Source organism: Lissotriton vulgaris, chromosome 3_1 (assembly GCF_964263255.1).
Source record: "Lissotriton vulgaris chromosome 3_1, aLisVul1.2, whole genome shotgun sequence".
Classification (NCBI taxonomy): Eukaryota; Metazoa; Chordata; class Amphibia; order Caudata; family Salamandridae; genus Lissotriton; species Lissotriton vulgaris.
This window is the reverse complement of record NC_141689.1, coordinates 239860168-239878259: the sequence shown is the minus strand read 5'-3', so window position 1 is coordinate 239878259 and position 18092 is coordinate 239860168. Positions and strand designations below refer to the sequence as shown.

Sequence of the window (18092 nt, the reverse complement as noted above, 5' to 3'; positions counted from 1 at the left end):
GGTGTGCCTAACCTAAGTCTAGTCCTAGGGAGGAAGTAAGTGTGGAGTAGCCTAAGTTATGTAGTTCTCTGCCAGGAATCTATTCCAAGAATTCTCTAAGAGGTCTAATCAGCTCCCTACCTTGGTTTTAGAATGAAGGAGGTCTTGTATCTCTCTCTCAGGACTCGATTTCCCAGATACCCGCAAGGGTAAGCCGGAAACACTGGACCTGGATTTCTTGGCAAGAGAAAAGACAGCGTCTCTCTCAGTGCGTCAGCTGGATGGTCGGCTTCCTTCGGTACTTGCAGCTGCAGGGCGTCGGGCAAGTAGATAGTCGATCTGCTCCAAACCACCATGTGTTTGACTGGGCAAACCTGGGCATATTTATACTTTAAAGGTGCCGAGTTTAACGCATGTTTGGACTTAATATCGTCACTCAAAGGCAAAAATCTTGGAAAACGCCTGAAGTTCTTGGAGAACTTAATATTCAAGCAGGGGGAAGTTCCTAGCTGCTGAAGGAGGGTTTTTCCAAGAAATTGTTGTTAATTCTCGGAATCTAGTGGAAGTAGCCATGCCGTATTTGGGCTGTATGGCTTAGACCAAATAGGGTAGTTATTTCTATGCCTATATAAGTATATGATAAAGTATACCTATATAAGGGCATGAATCGGGAAAATTACACTAGAGGCCTAGATTCGATTACAACACTACGTAGTGCTATATACATCAGTGAATGCCTTAGTCCTGCTACTAATGTTCTATATTATTCAAAGCCTTTTGTGTATAAGTGTCTCTCTATATCCCAACTTCCAGTGCCTACGTATTGAAAAGTTAATAGAGTCATGTAACAGAAAGTGATCCTGTGGTAATTTATAGTCTGTTGCCAATTTCTATGTCAGGATCGGAGGTGAGGATTATGCTATCCTTTCTTCACTTTATTTAATAGCAGCCATATTAACCAAACTTTATTTATTTATTTATAAAGTTTTATATAGCGCGAACAAGATCCCGACGGATATTAGAGTGCTTCACAATAGGATGGAAGGAAGGACAAAAATACAAAATTGTCATCAAGTAGGAGTAAAAAAGACAAAAAAACAGAATTAATCGCAGATTCAAGGACAATTGTACCATGGAGGTTAATACAATAAAACAGGTATAAGCGGGCAATGAAGGGGCTCACAGTCTGCGGTAAAGAGGAGCAGTAACGAATGATTGCACAATGGACGTAGGAGACAGTGTCTTCTAACAGATGAGCCTAGCCCAATTAGGGTAGGAATTTATTCATAAGGAATCTTTTGGCTTCCAATTTGAACGCCGTCTTTGAGGGTATTCTGCGTACTTCCGGAGGAAGAGAGTTCCATATCTTTGGGGCAGCGCCGGAGAAGGCTCTGTGACAAGTTCTCTTTTTGCCAAGGATGAGTGTTTTCAAGAAGAAAGTATTGGTGCTTCTTAAGGCTCTTGCACCACAAGATATCTCAAATGTTTGCGCAAGGTACCTGGCAGTATTGAAGTGAAGGGCTTTGTGCGCCAGAACGGCAATCTTTAACTGAATTCGTGCTTCTTGGGGCAACCATTTACGAGATTTTAGGACAGGGGAATATGTGCTCATTTCGTTTGAATGAATGAAATGAAAAGATCACTTGTACAGCGCGATAGCTACCCTGAGGCGTCCTGGCTCTGCAGAAAAACGCGTGTGGATGAGCGGTAGTGGCCTAGTCTGATTTGGTGAACAACAGGGTTTTTGGTTTTTGGCTTTTTGCGGAAAGTCAGTAGATTAGGTTCAGATCGCAGGTGGAGGGGAAGGGAGTTCCAGAATTTGGCTGAGTTATAGGAGAACGAGCGGCCCCCCACATCTGGCTCTCTTGATCCTGGGTACTGTGACAAGGAAGGAGGAAGCTGATCTGAGCTGTCTGTCGGGGTTGTAGGGGGTGATTAGAGGGTGATTGATGGTGGCGCCCGTTTTCCAGAAGGCTCGGTGGGCGATACACAGGCCCTTGAATTTAATTATTTCCCTAACTGGGAGCCAATGAAGATTCTTAAGTTCGGTTTTGACAGGGAGGCGACGGGGGATCTGAAGGAGGGTTCGTGCTGCACAGTTCTGGATGACCTGGAGCTTGTTTAGGGTGGCCTGAGGGGCCCCTAGGTAAAGGGCATTCCCAAAGTCCGAACGTGACAGAATGAAGCCCTGATTCATAATCTGCCTGACCTTGAAGGGTAGTAAGGGAAGGATTTTCTGGATAAGTCTAAGTATGCCGAAGCAGGAGGCGGAGAGTTTAGTTACTTGGTAGTTAAAATTAAAAGACTTATCCAGCCAGATGCCCAGACTCTTAATTGTGTCCTTGGGTATGGGGGCGGGTCCAAGACAGGAAGGCCATAGGGAGTTATTAGTTGGACTGGGGGGTTACCTAAGAGCATCAGCTCGGTCTTGTCTCCGTTTAATTTGCGACAAGACAATGTCATCCATGAGGTCACTGCTTCTAAGCAATCCCTCAGATTGATGGGCTCGTGTGAAGTTGATTTAGGGCCACCACTAACTGAGTATCGTCCGTATAGGTGATGATTTGTATCCCGAAGGGGCGGACAATCTCAGCTAGGGGGCTCATGTAAATATTAAAGAGCGTAGGGCTCAGAGAAGAGCCCTGCGGCACACCGCAGCCAAGAGGTTTGGTACCTTTAACCAGTCTAGCCGCTGTGTTCAGTGATGCCCTTTGTGGAGCCAGGGTGTATTTGGGAAGGCCACAGAGGGTAGCGCTGCCGTAGTCAAGCCTCAGCAAGACAAGCACTTGGACCACCTGCTTGAAATAGTTTTGTGGAATGAAAGGTTTGATATTTCTGAGTGTCCTCATCAAGTGGTTTGCTCCCTTGCACACCTTGCTGATATGATTTTTCATATTTAGGTGCTTGTCCATGGTGACTCCGAGCGATTTGGCTGAGTCTAGGATTAGAGGAGTGCAGTGGAAGGCAGTGAGGTGACTTAGCCACATGTCTATCTTGGGGTGACTCAGCCACATGTCTAGCTTGGGGATGTGGTTGGGAGGGGAGATGAGCAGGAATTCCGTTTTGGAGATGTTGAGCAGGAGATGGTTCTCAGTTAACCAGTTTAGAGTAGACGTTGGGGTAGTGTTGAGTGAGATGATGTTTTCCGGGGAAGAGATTTTCAAATAGAGTTGCGTATCGTCCGCATACATATGGAAGAGAATGTTAGTGGAGTTTAATGAGTTAACTAAAGGTTCCAAGAACAGGTTTAAGAGGATAGGAGCTGGGGCTGACCCCTGGGGGACACCCATGAGAACTGGACAGGGCTGGGAGAGAGAGTTATTTGCCTTGACTCTTTGAGATCTGTGGTGAAGGAAGGACGAGAACCATTGTAACACCTGACCAGAGAAGCCCATCCTGTTTTTTAAATGGCAAGAAGGTTGTCATGATTAACCGTGTCGAATGTGGAGGAAAGGTCGAGGAGGATCTTGAGGAAGGATTCGTTTTGGTCAAGCATTTTTAAAATGTCTACCATGACGTGAGTGAGCGCCTATTCGGTGCTGTGCCCCTTTCAAAAGCCGGATTGATGCTGGTCAAGGAGTTGGGAATTCTCTATGTGAGCACAAAGTTCAGATTGTTCACATATTTCTATGAGTTTCACTAGGGTGGGGATGTTGGAAATAGGGCGGAACTTATTGAGATCAGCTTTGTCTGCGTTCGTTTTTTTAAAAATAGGAAATACCTGGGCTGCTTTTAGGCAATCAGGGATCGTGCCTTGTGAAATAGAAGTGTTTACAATCCTGGTCCAGGAGGGGATGAGTGCATTCTTGATTTTTTTGAAGATGGCAGGGGGCAACGGGTCACGGAAGTGGTTGGATGGGTTGATATTCTAGACGCAGTGTTTCCCAAACTGGGGTCCGTGACACATTCCCAGGGGGTCCTCAGGCGGCAGTTTGAAAGCACTGCAAAATTCCTAGTAGAATTAGCAGTTTTCGAGCAACAATAAAAGGGTCAAGATAACACCAGTGATTAATATACCTACTGGAGAGAGATGAGTTTTGTCCAGCGGCAGGTTTGACTTATCTAATGTAGCACAGAGGGTTAATATGCCTGCTGCAAAGAACGCGTACCATGCATTTTGAAAAACAGTATTTTATGTGCATAGGTCAGTGGGTTACTGCTTTTGTCACAGATATTCTTGTGTTACTCTGCAGCTCATAAGAGTCCGTCATAATCTCGCACAGTGACCTATAAACTGTCATCAAAGACCTGCTTAGACACTGCATGGTACAAGTTAGTAACTTATGTTTTTTCCCAGTCTGTCATTATCCTGATGTTGCTATAGGGGTTTATTTCGGTAGAAAAAGATTTTTTTTGTTCAAGTCAATGCTAACCACTGTGTTATGTTCTGAATCCTGAGTTTGTGCTTTTCCAGACTAGCAGCACTCTTTAAAAATTCCTACTAGTATGAATGACATGTGAATGCTACACTGTGTAGTCCACTTTGCCTTATGTAACATTTTCTCTACATTTATTTACATGTATGATTCATTGTCTCTATATGTGTGTGATGTAAAGTGCTCGGACATCCTACAATGGTATGGGAGATGCTATGACACAAATGAAATACACATGACAGATGTGCTATGGAGAAATGAGAGGCACTGTTGCAGGGTGATAATAAGGGAATCATTGAAGAACCCCAACAAAGGTTGTTGTACTCTGGTGCATTGTAAGGTCATCATTTACTATTCTTTAAAAGCTAATACTATTCAATATATATTAACAAATGTGTTGCAGAATGCATCATTGTATCCTAAATCTTCTTGAGGGGAGAGCCTCCCAAAGCACCCTCTGTAGTGGTCAGGCTCACTCACTGCACTTGGTGTGCACTGTATAGGGACTAGCTCGAAAACATTTGCCAGGGCTGCTTCGGGTTTCCACTCTGGCCTTAGCAGGAGCAGGAGCCTTGGACTACAAAGTAAAACTAACCATTTAAAAGTTAATTACGGAGATGCAGCACTAACCTTCCCATTACATTGTTCTGTTTTTTGCAAACTCTTTCAATATAAAATACTAAAATCCTTAGTAATTCGAGTGTTTGTTTTGTGTGCATATGTGTGTTTATTTTTTTCGAATTACTCTTTTAATGTTTGAAATTTAAATCATACAAATTGCTGGGGGTCCTCGGCTTCCAGTGGGGAGTCAATGGGGGTCCTCAGGAGTCAAAAGTTTGGGAACCCATGTTCTGGAGGATCTTGTTGATGTCTTTTTCACTGAATGGGGTAAAGATGCCCCATGATGCATTGTTCTTGGTGATCAGGCTGGTAGATCTATGCTATTCTAAGAGGTCAAAGGGTGATACGGCCCTGGGGGAAGGTAGTAGGGCATTCTTAGAGGCAAGGTCAATGGAGATGAGTCTTGCTTTCTCAGTGTAGAAAGCAGCAAGCTTGCTGCAAAAAGGTGGGCTGCCACCTGGGTCAGAGTGGTTTGGACCTGCAACTGATTGCTGTTTGACCAATTCAAAAAGTTTCTTGGGGCGGTTTGCCGCTTGATCCAGTTGGTGTCTGAAGTAGTCAGCCTTAGCGATCTTGATTTGTTTATTGTAGAGGCTCTTAGCCTCTCTAAGGAGTTTTAGTTGGTCTGAGGAGGTATTGGATCGCCAAGAACATTCAATTGCCCTAAGGTTGCAGCGTTCCGTGTTTAAGTTGTCATTATACCAGGGTTTGGATATTTTTGTTGAGGCAATTTTTTGTTGGATTGGAGCAATAACATTCATAATGTTGGAGATGGTCGAATTGTAGGAGTCGGTGAGTGACTACACCTCAACCAAGTCAGCTTGAGAGGTGAGGGCCGATTTACATTGGGCAGCAAGTTCATCAGAGTTTATTGATATGAGATCCCTTTTCCATAACTTTGATTTCATTGTTGAGCCTTACTCATCGACACCTCCCTGTTAACATAAAAGAGGATGCAGTGGTGGTCGGACCAGTCACACGGGGTAATGGAGTCCAAGGAGATGGTCTGCCCTTTCGAGATGATGAGGTCTAGAGTTTCTCCTTTAATATGACTTGGCTGGTCACAGTGTTGAGTCATTTCTTGATCATTTAAGAATGATTTAAGGTAAGATACATTCATGAGAGCTTGGGAATGCCAGAAAAAATAAATAGGGCTGGGAGAGAGAGTTATTTGCCTTGACTCTTTGAGATCTGTGGTGAAGGAAGGACGAGAACCATTGTAACACCTGACCAGAGAAGCCCATCCTGTTTTTTAAATGGCAAGAAGGTTGTCATGATTAGCCGTGTCGAATGTGGAGGAAAGGTCGAGGAGGATCTTGAGGCAGGATTCGTTTTGGTCAAGCATTTTTAAAATGTCTACCATGACGTGAGTGAGCGCCTATTCGGTGCTGTGCCCCTTTCAAAAGCCGGATTGATGCTGGTCAAGGAGTTGGGAATTCTCTATGTGAGCACAAAGTTCAGATTGTTCACATATTTCTATGAGTTTCACTAGGGTGGGGATGTTGGAGATAGGGCGGAACTTATTGAGATCAGCTTTGTCTGCGTTCGTTTTTTTAAAAATAGGAAATACCTGGGCTGCTTTTAGGCAATCAGGGATCGTGCCTTGTGAAATAGAAGTGTTTACAATCCTGGTCCAGGAGGGGATGAGTGCATTCTTGATTTTTTTGAAGATGGCAGGGGGCAACGGGTCACGGAAGTGGTTGGATGGGTTGATATTCTAGACGCAGTGTTTCCCAAACTGGGGTCCGTGACACATTCCCAGGGGGTCCTCAGGCGGCAGTTTGAAAGCACTGCAAAATTCCTAGTAGAATTAGCAGTTTTCGAGCAACAATAAAAGGGTCAAGATAACACCAGTGATTAATGTACCTACTGGAGAGAGATGAGTTTTGTCCAGCGGCAGGTTTGACTTATCTAATGTAGCACAGAGGGTTAATATGCCTGCTGCAAAGAACGCGTACCATGCATTTTGAAAAACAGTATTTTATGTGCATAGGTCAGTGGGTTACTGCTTTTGTCACAGATATTCTTGTGTTACTCTGCAGCTCATAAGAGTCCGTCATAATCTCGCACAGTGACCTATAAACTGTCATCAAAGAGCTGCTTAGACACTGCATGGTACAAGTTAGTAACTTATGTTTTTTCCCAGTCTGTCATTATCCTGATGTTGCTATAGGGGTTTATTTCGGTAGAAAAAGATTTTTTTTGTTCAAGTCAATGCTAACCACTGTGTTATGTTCTGAATCCTGAGTTTGTGCTTTTCCAGACTAGCAGCACTCTTTAAAAATTCCTACTAGTATGAATGACATGTGAATGCTACACTGTGTAGTCCACTTTGCCTTATGTAACATTTTCTCTACATTTATTTACATGTATGATTCATTGTCTCTATATGTGTGTGATGTAAAGTGCTCGGACATCCTACAATGGTATGGGAGATGCTATGACACAAATGAAATACACATGACAGATGTGCTATGGAGAAATGAGAGGCACTGTTGCAGGGTGATAATAAGGGAATCATTGAAGAACCCCAACAAAGGTTGTTGTACTCTGGTGCATTGTAAGGTCATCATTTACTATTCTTTAAAAGCTAATACTATTCAATATATATTAACAAATGTGTTGCAGAATGCATCATTGTATCCTAAATCTTCTTGAGGGGAGAGCCTCCCAAAGCACCCTCTGTAGTGGTCAGGCTCACTCACTGCACTTGGTGTGCACTGTATAGGGACTAGCTCGAAAACATTTGCCAGGGCTGCTTTGGGTTTCCACTCTGGCCTTAGCAGGAGCAGGAGCCTTGGACTACAAAGTAAAACTAACCATTTAAAAGTTAATTACGGAGATGCAGCACTAACCTTCCCATTACATTGTTCTGTTTTTTGCAAACTCTTTCAATATAAAATACTAAAATCCTTAGTAATTCGAGTGTTTGTTTTGTGTGCATATGTGTGTTTATTTTTTTCGAATTACTCTTTTAATGTTTGAAATTTAAATCATACAAATTGCTGGGGGTCCTCGGCTTCCAGTGGGGAGTCAATGGGGGTCCTCAGGAGTCAAAAGTTTGGGAACCCATGTTCTGGAGGATCTTGTTGATGTCTTTTTCACTGAATGGGGTAAAGATGCCCCATGATGCATTGTTCTTGGTGATCAGGCTGGTAGATCTATGCTATTCTAAGAGGTCAAAGGGTGATACGGCCCTGGGGGAAGGTAGTAGGGCATTCTTAGAGGCAAGGTCAATGGAGATGAGTCTTGCTTTCTCAGTGTAGAAAGCAGCAAGCTTGCTGCAAAAAGGTGGGCTGCCACCTGGGTCAGAGTGGTTTGGACCTGCAACTGATTGCTGTTTGACCAATTCAAAAAGTTTCTTGGGGCGGTTTGCCGCTTGATCCAGTTGGTGTCTGAAGTAGTCAGCCTTAGCGATCTTGATTTGTTTATTGTAGAGGCTCTTAGCCTCTCTAAGGAGTTTTAGTTGGTCTGAGGAGGTATTGGATCGCCAAGAACATTCAATTGCCCTAAGGTTGCAGCGTTCTGTGTTTAAGTTGTCATTATACCAGGGTTTGGATATTTTTGTTGAGGCAATTTTTTGTTGGATTGGAGCAATAACATTCATAATGTTGGAGATGGTCGAATTGTAGGAGTCGGTGAGTGACTACACCTCAACCAAGTCAGCTTGAGAGGTGAGGGCCGATTTACATTGGGCAGCAAGTTCATCAGAGTTTATTGATCTGAGATCCCTTTTCCATAACTTTGATTTCATTGTTGAGCCTTACTCATCGACACCTCCCTGTTAACATAAAAGAGGATGCAGTGGTGGTCGGACCAGTCACACGGGGTAATGGAGTCCAAGGAGATGGTCTGCCCTTTCGAGATGATGAGGTCTAGAGTTTCTCCTTTAATATGAGTTGGCTGGTCACAGTGTTGAGTCATTTCTTGATCATTTAAGAATGATTTAAGGTAAGATACATTCATGAGAGCTTGGGAATGCCAGAAAAAATAGTGTCCAATGAAATAACAGTCCCCCAAACTCCATCCCGTCAGGTCATCTCAGATCAGGGTATATTACATCATCTTTGTGCACTGGCCCTCTTTCTTCGCTGCTCGAAGCCAAGATAAGTGGGACTCTCCCTCTCGTTTTAGTGTTTATGACATGTTTTCATTGTATTTTCCTGTGTTTAATTGCTTTAGTGAACCTCTGTTAACATGCAGGCGTCTTGCTTTTTAAAATTTTAAATATTGTGATATGCGCAGTATGTGACTCCTTTTAACAAGCGGTAACTTTGTTAGGACGCAGGAACGCTTGATGCTCCTTCGTGGCCCCCTGCTTCTGGTTCATCTCAGCATTGTGGTCCTCCCGCACCTAGGTGGCACGTGAAGCACGCTTCACATTCCGATCATTCCAGCGGGATTGGATCTGCACGTCTCAGCTTGGAAGCCTAGCCGTCTTTTACCTTGAACGGCCTTCTCAGGTTCTGTAATAAGCATGTGTGTGCGTAACACTCCTCCCAGAGGAGTCTGCATTGTAGATCAGGCCCTGGCCTGCAGGGACAATCTCCCAGACTGGATACCTCCTTTGAAGTTCAGCACCAGGGGTGTGTTGTCCCCAGGCTTAGACCCAATATCAGTGAGGCTTGCCCCAAACCTGATCTTCCGCTGACACCCAGCCTCCCATAACTGCAGCATTCACGCTGCTTCTGTAATTTCACAAAGCCCACCCGGCTCATAACCTTAACGGTTTGCGGGGATTTTCTCCCAGGGGATGGAACTCTTTGAAGATACCCAGGTGGAGAAGGACCCTCTGGGAGGACTCCCCTGGGATGATCACTTCTACGATGCAGTTGATGCATCAATCTACAGGGCAGTTTCTGAGGCCCTGGCCCCATTGGAGGAGCGTCTTTCCCTCCAGAAGGCGCAGTGTTTGTGAAAAGATCGCAGGCGCTGCATCTGGCCCATGGCTCCCTTAACGCCCGCTGGGACCTTCCAGCCCCCTGGCTCGGGCCCTGCCACCAGCGAAGTGTATCCGCGAGGCTGGGGTGGACCTTTGATGCCTTTGCAAGGCTAAAACAGCCTTCTTAGCCAGTCATGCTCCAGCCCTCTTCCCCCAGCTTGGGACCCCGCAGGATTGTTCACGAACACACCGGCTCGGTGTCCCCTACAGCTCCTACAGCTGGGGGACATAAAGACATGGACGATGATGCTGGCCCCACCCAACACTGGCTCCCTTCCTCCCAATCCCACTCAAACTCCCCTTGCTCCCGGCAACCAGGAGCTCGGCTCTGACATGTTGGATCCGGACAAGATCCTTCACCCGTAGTCTTCTGAGTGGGCTCCGTCTGAGTAGGTGGCACAATATGTGGCGGGCCGCATTCGGAAGCCTCTGGGGAAGGAATGCAGGAACTGCCTCAGGGTTGAATGGCCCCACTCCTTCCTAGAGGGGAAGGTGGTGCTGACGCCAGACATAGATACCTGGATGGCCACCTTCCTACAGAAGTCTGTTAAAGACCCCAGAAATGGAATAGTAGGAACTGGTGGGCTTGCCAGGATAAACTTCTGGATACCCTGGGCCCCTTGACTAAGATATTGGATATGGCCGAAGAGGCCAAGACATCGGGTTCCCTGATCTCCCCAGATACCCTCTCAGCTTGGGTGCAACATTGGAAATCTAACAATGCCCCCCACCTGCCTGTCTGCAGGTACCCCCTTCTGCTCACCTAAATAAGCCTTTTTGATATTAAATCAGATTAGATCTGGAAACTTTTCCATAATACCTCTGCGTGCCGGAAGGTGGCGCTGAGTTTCTCTGAACTGACACCATTCCGCTCCACTCCGGTAGTGATGTGCAAGACCTTTATAGGCGCCACTCCCACGCGCTGATGTCAGTTGCTTTCGAGACTGTCCATGCCCCCAGGCTCAGAGCCACGAAAGCAAACTTGTAGACAGTGTGCAGATTCCAAGACTTAGGATTTTATTAATGGGTAGAGTCCAATCACAGAACTGGGAGGGTGGAATTGTTGGTGAGTCATTTGCGGCTGCATAGGGTCTGTACCAGAAAGAGCGTTACCGAAGGTAGGTTACTTGTTCTTCTTATAGAGACTTATGTGCGCAGATCTCCCAATTTTTGAATTGATACCAAAGGAGTACCTATTCCGAAATGGGTTTGTGAATGAACTCAAACCAGAAAGACCTGCAAGACCTGGAAGACCAACCGGACAAAATGCCCCTTCTGGCAAACTTGAATGTCCAGGCAATAATGCCTTGTGAACGTATGGAAGAACGCCCACGTAGCCACCTGGTTAGTGTCTAGGACAGGAAGTCAGCATACTAACGCAGTTGTAGCAACTTTGGCCTCAGTGGAATGGGCTCGCAGTCTTTCTGGAGGCTGCTTCTTTGTTGATGCGCTGCCAATTTTAATGGAGATGATGTTCCAGCAGGAGATGGTGTGCAGCTGCATAGCCTTGCCTTTTTTCACTTCGGCAAACCTCAAACCCTGGTGGTCTTTGATACAATCAATGTAGAAGCTCAGAAGTCTCTTGAGGTACAAGTAATAGAATCTCTCCTCCTCCTTACAGGGGTGAGGCAGAGCATAGAACATAATCAGGGTAAGGATTTGACCAACCTGAAACTGTGTCACAACTTTCGGTTGAAAGGATGCCCTAGTTTACAGAACCGGCTTATCTGGGAAGAAGATGGTGTATGGTGGATGAACACAGAGAGCGTGAAGCTCACTCTACATGCTGTGCTGAGATGATGTCAACTAGGAACACGTTGATTGAGGTGAGGAGTCAAATGGGGCAACTATGGAGCTGCCCGAATGGAGTACACATAAAATACGTAAGGACAAAGTTGAGGTTCCATTGGTTCATCACAAAAGGAGAAGGGAAACACAGATTCTGCACCCCTTTTGAAAACCCCATCCAATCAAGTTATTTGAACAGTGATAGCTGGTCATGCACTCGCAAGAAGGGCAAAAGGGCCATAAGATAACCTTTAACAGTGCAAAAACAGACAATAGTTTTATGAAGAATACAACAACCACACAACTTTTAGTCCTTAATTATGAGTGACTTCTTCATTCTAATTGTGCTGGTAACAGCAGTGCTGGCCCAAATCAAATAAGTATTTTACTTTCTAAAGGAGATTTAGCAGCCTAAAAATACCTTGTGAACTTCTGACCTAAAGTGAGGAATTACAGGAGTAATCTACCAGAATTTCCAATCTCCCCTCTATTTCCTCATCTGTTAATGGATCCTGAAATGTTCCTGAAGATCCTACTCCAATCAATCAATTCTTTATTGGTTAAGTTATTAAAACCATAACAATGTCACAATGCAAATAAGGTATCAATAGTTTAACATCTCCCTACCCAGTTCCTGAGGCGGAAAGCCGGGAGCTGGAGGTACTATTGTATTTGTAGAACTGTGTTGAAAAACTTTTAAAACTAAGCTTATTTTACAATTTGCGTGGTGTCACTTACTCTGTGTTCATAACCCTGCACCACCGCCAGGATCTGCTATCACTTCAGCGCACAGCCGATCTTAACGCTGTCGCGCTTCTCATCATTCCCAGCGGCCGCCATCAGACCAGGCGTGCACGCTGACCACGCCCACTTTAGGCCACGCCCCCCGATCGCTCTACAAAAGCGCTGATCACTAGCGCGTCTGTACATCTCCCTACCCAGTTCCTGAGGCGGAAAGCCGGGAGCTGGAGGTACTATTGTATTTGTAGAACTGTGTTGAAAAACTTTTAAAACTAAGCTTATTTTACAATTTGCGTGGTGTCACTTACTCTGTGTTCATAACCCTGCACCACCGCCAGGATCTGCTATCACTTCAGCGCACAGCCGATCTTAACGCTGTCGCGCTTCTCATCATTCCCAGCGGCCGCCATCAGACCAGGCGTGCACGCTGACCACGCCCACTTTAGGCCACGCCCCCCGATCGCTCTACAAAAGCGCTGATCACTAGCGCGTCTGTACATCTCCCTACCCAGTTCCTGAGGCGGAAAGCCGGGAGCTGGAGGTACTATTGTATTTGTAGAACTGTGTTGAAAAACTTTTAAAACTAAGCTTATTTTACAATTTGCGTGGTGTCACTTACTCTGGGTTCATAACCCTGCACCACCGCCAGGATCTGCTATCACTTCAGCGCACAGCCGATCTTAACGCTGTCGCGCTTCTCATCATTCCCAGCGGCCGCCATCAGACCAGGCGTGCACGCTGACCACGCCCACTTTAGGCCACGCCCCCCGATCGCTCTACAAAAGCGCTGATCACTAGCGCGTCTGTACATCTCCCTACCCAGTTCCTGAGGCGGAAAGCCGGGAGCTGGAGGTACTATTGTATTTGTAGAACTGTGTTGAAAAACTTTAAAACTAAGCTTATTTTACAATTTGCGTGGTGTCACTTACTCTGTGTTCATAACCCTGCACCACCGCCAGGATCTGCTATCACTTCAGCGCACAGCCGATCTTAACGCTGTCGCGCTTCTCATCATTCCCAGCGGCCGCTATCAGACCAGGCGTGCACGCTGACCACGCCCACTTTAGGCCACGCCCCCCGATCGCTCTACAAAAGCGCTGATCACTAGCGCGTCTGTACATCTCCCTACCCAGTTCCTGAGGCGGAAAGCCGGGAGCTGGAGGTACTATTGTATTTGTAGAACTGTGTTGAAAAACTTATAAAACTAAGCTTATTTTACAATTTGCGTGGTGTCACTTACTCTGTGTTCATAACCCTGCACCACCGCCAGGATCTGCTATCACTTCAGCGCACAGCCGATCTTAACGCTGTCGCGCTTCTCATCATTCCCAGCGGCCGCCATCAGACCAGGCGTGCACGCTGACCACGCCCACTTTAGGCCACGCCCCCCGACCGCTCTACAAAAGCGCTGATCACTAGCGCATCTGTACATCTCCCTACCCAGTTCCTGAGGCGGAAAGCCGGGAGCTGGAGGTACTATTGTATTTGTAGAACTGTGTTGAAAAACTTTTAAAACTAAGCTTATTTTACAATTTGCGTGGTGTCACTTACTCTGTGTTCATAACCCTGCACCACCGCCAGGATCTGCTATCACTTCAGCGCACAGCCGATCTTAACGCTGTCGCGCTTCTCATCATTCCCAGCGGCCGCCATCAGACCAGGCGTGCACGCTGACCACGCCCACTTTAGGCCACGCCCCCTGATCGCTCTACAAAAGCGCTGATCACTAGCGCGTCTGTACATCTCCCTACCCAGTTCCTGAGGCGGAAAGCCGGGAGCTGGAGGTACTATTGTATTTGTAGAACTGTGTTGAAAAACTTTTAAAACTAAGCTTATTTTACAATTTGCGTGGTGTCACTTACTCTGTGTTCATAACCCTGCACCACCGCCAGGATCTGCTATCACTTCAGCGCACAGCCGATCTTAACGCTGTCGCGCTTCTCATCATTCCCAGCGGCCGCCATCAGACCAGGCGTGCACGCTGACCACGCCCACTTTAGGCCACACCCCCCTCTGGGTTAAATATGTGCATATACAGGAAGCGCAGCGGACGAGCGCAGCGGGCGCGACGATTGCGCGCCGAAGGCGCGCCTAAGGCAAGCCCGTCTGCGCCCGTCCGCGCACGACCGGGCCCAGGGCCAGAACCCCTGTTGGACAAAGCTGCCCCTAAGGTAAGCTATTCTCGTCGGGACCTCCTAAGTCTCAGACCTCCCACCGCCTCCTCATGTGAATACGTTCATGACATGAATGGACCTTTCATCAGCTGCACTCATTGCCAGCCAGTTCAGCTCAAGCTCCCCACACTATCCCGCAAGCCCTCAGCCCTTAAACTCGCATTGCTGAACTGTCGATCTCTCCCTAAACACGCCACGATGATCAACCATCTCATAGAAGACCATGAGATAGACGTCCTCTTCCTGACGGAAACGTGGCTCGCTCCACACTCAGACTCAGATATGGTGCTAGCCACCCCACCGGGCTTCCTTATTCAGTCACTACCTCGCCCCTTAGGTAGAGGTGGTGGTGTCGCCATTATTCACCGGGATTATCTCCCTTGCAAATCTAATGCTGCGCAGATTCCCGACTCGGAAAGCCTACAGTTCACAATCAAGCTAGACCCGACTAACTCACTCTCAGGGATCCTAGTGTACCGCCCCCCCGGTCATCCAGGTCCTTTTGCTAGCGCTCTCCTGGACACAGTAGCGACGCAGGCCCACTCCATCACCAATTACATGGTACTAGGAGACCTAAATATCCATTTTGATGACCCGTCAGACTCTGGGGCAGCCGACCTGATCACTGATCTGGCGGCCCTTGACATCCGTCTCCTAAACTCTGGAGCTACTCACATCAAAGGTCACTTGTTGGATCCTGTGTTTACAAGCACCCCCTCGATGCAAGCTAGGGAGTCCCTTCCCCTCCCCTGGACGGACCACTCCCTAGTCTCCTTCCAACTACCAGGAACCTTTAAAAAACCTCCAAAACGGCCCACTTACACCAGGGACAGGACCTGGTCCAAACTGCCCACCGAAGATTGGGCCAGGACCCTAAAGTCAACTACCCCTGCCTACGCAGAAGACCCGGCTATCGCCGACAGTCAATTTAGAGAGTGGATTACGACCTCCCTAGACTCCGTACTCCCAATCAGAACTCGGGAGGACAAAAACGGGAAACCAGGTTCCGCCCCGTGGTACACCCCAGAACTCCGACTACTCCGTAAAAACTGTAAAAGAGCCGAACGGCTATGGAGAAAAAACTGGCAGCACGCCAGCAAAGAAGCCTACCAAAACGCAGTTAGACTTTACAAAACTGCCATTAGGCGCTCCAAAGCTTCTCACTACGACACCCGGATAAAAGAATCCTCCAACTCAGCCAGGGAATCCTTCATTATCGTAAAAGAGCTACTGAAAGTACCAACCACTCCTTCCACCACCACCCCCTCTGTAGACAGAAGCAATGAATTAGCCACCTATTTTAATGACAAAATTGCTCGCATCTTAGCATCCCTACCCCCTCCCGGTCCCTCTAGCCACATGGACAATAACTCACCCCCTAGCCAGACTGGAAGCAGTTTACTTCCCCGACTTGCGACATTTAGACCAGTAACATCGAACGAGGTAGAAGTTACCATGACCAAAATGAAAAGCGGATCACCCCTGGACCCTGCACCCATTAGATTCCTCAAAACCGTAGCCCCCGCCATAGTCCCCACTCTCACGGAGCTTATTAACAGCTCACTTGCCCAGGGATCTGTTCCAGCCAGCTGGAAGAGCGCGGTGGTGAAAGCTCTCCTTAAAAAACCCCAGCTCGACCCAGCAGATATGGCAAACTACCGACCAATTTCACTCCTCCCGGCCATTAGCAAAGTAACCGAGAAATTGGTCAACGGACAATTGTCTCAGTTTTTCGAGACAAACAACATCCTACGGCAATCCCAAACTGGGGTTCGCCCAGGGCACGGTACAGACACCGCCCTTCTCGCCGTCATCGAGGAGGCAAGGCGCATTCTAGATTCAGGAGGGTCAGTGGCAGTGATCCTCCTGGATCTTAGCGCAGCCTTCGACACCGTCAACCATCGTGTCCTTCTCCATCGGCTGGCGGCAGCAGGGATTACCGGGACGGCACTCAGCTGGATTGAGTCCTTCCTCACCGGGCGCACGTTCCAAGTATGGGACGGCAATCACCACTCGTCCACCCTCCCCCTCACGAGCGGGGTCCCTCGGGGATCGTCCCTGAGCCCTACGCTTTTTAATGCGTACATGGCCCCCCTTGAAGACGTGGTGACACCATTCGGTATAAAAATAGTGAGCTATGCCGATGACACACAACTGGTCGTCTCCCTATCCCAACTAGACGACCACCCAGACAACCTGGCAAACTGCCTTACTGAAATCCACGGTTGGATGTGTGAATCATCTTTAAAATTAAACGGGTCAAAGACCGAAGTGATGCTCCTAGGAAAGCAATGGATGACTATCCCTCCAGCGGTCTGGCCAGACGTGTTCGGGGAAACTCCCATCCCGAAACACGAAATTAAGACCCTGGGAGTCTGGCTAGAACCCGAGCTCTCAATGAAGACGCAAGCGGCCAAAACTGCTGGTACCTGTTTTGGGCTGATGCGCACTACCCGCAGGATTCTTCCCCTACTCCCACCCGCGTCCAGGAAACTACTAGTCCAAGGGCTCATTCTGTCACGGTTGGACTATAGTAATATGGTCTACCTGGGAGCCCCTGAGGCCACCCTGACGAAACTGCAACGAACACAGAACGCAGCAGCCCGTCTAATCATGAACCTCCCCTCCAGAGTGTCAGCTAAATCTGCCATCAAGGCCCTGCACTGGCTCCCTGTACGCCAAAGGGTGGAATTCAAAGCCATGTGCACGGCATACAAACTAATCAATGGATCCGGCCCTGCGATTCTCAGCGGCCTGGTTACTCCCTACAAAGCACCCAGATCTCTACGGTCTGAGAATGAGCACCTAGCCAACATCCCCAAATTCAAAAAGACACGCACGGGAGGCAGACGCTTCTCGGTAAAAGCGTCCACGGGATGGAACTCCCTTCCACGTTCCCTCAGACTGGAACCCAGCTATCTGATTTTCAGAAAAAAACTTAAAACCCTTTTATTCCCCAAATAATTGTCCCTCTCCCCTTTTTTTCCCTCTCATCTGGATAACAAATCTTCATAGCGCGGGGATGCCCTTGGGTCACCAGGCGCTCTACAAATCGCTAAATAATAAAAAATAATAATAATAATAAATGATTTAAGATATATAAAAAAAAATATGAAAAAAAGAGCGTTACTTATTTTATCCTAAAAGCTGGAAATAATGTCCCTATCATGAGACCTGTTGAAATTAGTTTGTGATTCTGTATTGTAAAATTGTTGAAATGATTACGGTTTCATCAGATATTAACATTAAAAACTTTTTAACATTTTAAAATTGCAATAGAGATACTAATCATTACTGGGTTGGTAGTGACTACTTCCATCAGCCATATAGTTGTTTTCATAAAATAATACAAATGAAGGTCCTACTCACAAATGGATAGATTTTCTCCATCTCCAGAGTTACATGTACTCTTGGTATCGGTAACTCTGCGGTTGGGGAAAATCCAGCTCATTTCCCAGCTGTTCGTACTGA

At 47.0% G+C, this 18092-nt stretch overlaps 1 protein-coding gene across 2 annotated transcripts in view; it reads left to right on the top strand.

Moving 5' to 3' along the window:
* HDHD2 (haloacid dehalogenase like hydrolase domain containing 2) overlaps nucleotides 1-18092 on the top strand; it is a 139659-nt gene that overhangs the window by 43496 nt on the left and 78071 nt on the right. The gene's annotated exons all lie outside the window — the stretch shown is intronic.